Source organism: Montipora foliosa, chromosome 4, assembly GCF_036669935.1.
Source record: "Montipora foliosa isolate CH-2021 chromosome 4, ASM3666993v2, whole genome shotgun sequence".
NCBI classification, from domain to species: domain Eukaryota; kingdom Metazoa; phylum Cnidaria; class Anthozoa; order Scleractinia; family Acroporidae; genus Montipora; species Montipora foliosa.
This window is the reverse complement of record NC_090872.1, coordinates 14,072,324-14,074,823: the sequence shown is the minus strand read 5'-3', so window position 1 is coordinate 14,074,823 and position 2,500 is coordinate 14,072,324. Positions and strand designations below refer to the sequence as shown.

Below are 2,500 nucleotides of genomic sequence, written 5' to 3'. Positions count from 1 at the left end.
GCGAGAATCTGGAACAAAAATTCATCTTTCAAATCGGCACCCTTAATCCTCACGGTATTAACGAACGCTTTTCATTTAACTAATATATTCCTATTTTTCACGTTGCCATGTTACCACCAATAGCGTAGATCCTACTCTACTATAAAAACTACACGTAACCCATAATCCCTTGATTCGCTCTGACGAAGGGCTTACGCTCGAAACGTCAGCTTTTAGAATCTCTGTACGGTGGCCAATTTACATTATCAACTCCGTTGATAAAACCAAATTTTTGTATACTACTTCCCCACCGACGCAGCACCACAGTTTCTTTAGAAACTACCCCTTCACTCGAATGAAAGCCCGGTTGAAATGTATCTATGATTATTTCTTGAGAGCAGAACGCCGTCTTTCTGTCTCTCAATGACGTATCATGTCCGTAACCACAGTAACAATCGCGACTGCCGCCTCGGACTGAATACAAGGCTTCTCATGAGCTAATCAAATGTTGATTCGTTTGCCCACCCCAGCAATCAACATCGTTCAACAAAATCGAAAGGATGTTGAAGCAACTGTTGAAGACGTTCGCCCGATCCCAAACGTATATTGCTGCCCAAGCCAAAAACAAAACACTATACAATTGTAACAATGACTTAGACTTAAATACAAAAGAAGCTGCTTACAATACCAAGCAATAGCAGGTTATGAGAGCTGCTACACCACTGACACCTACTGACGAGTTAAAGTGGGCCTAGGTAGTTTCCTGTTTAATTAAATCCCTTGCTCCAATTTAGCAATTAAGAATTCTCCCACAAAATCAACTCAAGATCAATATTTTGCGGGCACCTGTTTCGGCTCTCTATGTAGCTTGATACTTTAATTCTTCCTCGGCTCTCGTCCGTATGTGCGTGGGCTAACGAGAAATGCGTCCCTCAATAATTAAATTAATTAAGAATACCCTTGTTGAAATGGCTTTGCTTTCAAATAACTCAGTGGTCTATCCGAATTCCCAAGTTGTCATATGTTGCAACCATTTAGTCTTCAGGAATCAATTAAAATTGCTACATCTCATGTCAATTGATTTGTTCGCTTATTGCAAACATATCTAATAACTCGCCCCTTCTAACAATTTGTCTGGATTTCATGATCTCCTGATATAGGTTACCCGCAAAGATGAAAGTATCTGAAATCAATAAAAGTACTTTTTTGTTTTTTCGATTCCACCGCTGGATCATGCTGACAAGAAACGGAAGAAAAATTAAGACAAATTAAAACAGAGTAGAGTTTCCGGATCCATGATCACACATGTTAACGTTTTCGGAAATTCAAACTTTTTTTTTTCTTTTTCATATTGGCATCTGTCGGAAAAAGAAGGTTTAAATTATCGGTGTTGGCTCGAGTGCTAAAGTGCTTTCTGATTGAATAAACTTGAAGAAGAACAAGGAGAAGAAGAAGAAGAAGAAGAAGAAGAAGAAGAAGAAGAAGAAGAAGAAGAAGAAGAAGAAGAAGAAGAAGAAGAAGAAGCTTATAAACTTCAGTAATGATCTAACTTAGTAGTATTTATCAATAGAAAAAAAGAATCAATTTGACCTGGCAAGAAATGTCTTATACAGGGAAGAGGATTAATTTCGGGGCTTTCCGTTCGACCAAACATTGCATGCGGAAATTCCGGTAAAAGAAATTGAATGGAACGAAATTTCCCTCGCAATGACGTTGGCTTGACGTACTTTTTCGGATAAAACAACTGGGAAATTACATTCGATTTGGCTATTTATGTTTTTGTTTAAAAATATCTTATGTTGTCTTATATTTATTTCATAAATTTTGGCCCCAAATGTTTAACTTCATTAACCGTACGCGTGAACGACCCGTGTTTCTATTTCCTGAACACCGTGACGTAAATTGTTAAGAATTTTAAACTGGAATTCTTGGTCGAAGAAAAATTAGCGACTCTAAAGTGCGTTCACTTATCGGGACATTACAACTGCATAGCATTCGGCATCTCGCAAACGTTGCAAAATATTCGCGTATAATAAACATTTTTAACTATAAAGAGCTTTAGCGCCCTTCCGAAATCCTGGATTAGGTTGTGAAACGATATTCTCGTTTCCCTCGTTATTCTCTCGTGTTTTTCGGCAATAAACGGGTTTGATGTCGGTTAACTCTCCGCTATCTTGATAGTTTCAATTTCCGTTGCAATCTCTTCCCGAATCGTTTTTCTTCAAAGGCGGCGGTTTAGCAATATTTAGCGATTTTATCCATGTAGTGACCGTAATGAAGTGCTGTGTCATCTTCCCGTACATCGTAAACATGATCGAGTGGTTGCCTCATCCACCTGTCTAGCCAATGGCAAATAGTATAAATATCTGCACCATCGTTCAATCAGTCGCATTCGGCAACTTTGAGCCTCTCTCGCTTTGTGAAACATCTCTCCAGAAAACCCGAATTACAAGCTGCTGCCAGGTAAGTCGAGGCCACGAGAGTGTCCTCCACAGTTGCATCTGATGGGGGCATGATCTTC

At 39.1% G+C, this 2,500-nt stretch overlaps 1 protein-coding gene across 1 annotated transcript in view; it reads left to right on the top strand.

The window, feature by feature from the left end:
- The first annotated feature begins 2,166 nt into the window (after positions 1 to 2,166).
- Positions 2,167 to 2,500, top strand: part of LOC137999947 (pyroglutamylated RF-amide peptide receptor-like) — a 6,247-nt gene continuing 5,913 nt past the window's right edge. The window contains exon 1 of the mRNA XM_068845988.1: positions 2,167 to 2,442. The gene's annotated coding sequence lies outside the window, so the exon portion shown is untranslated. The remainder of the gene's footprint in view (positions 2,443 to 2,500) is intronic.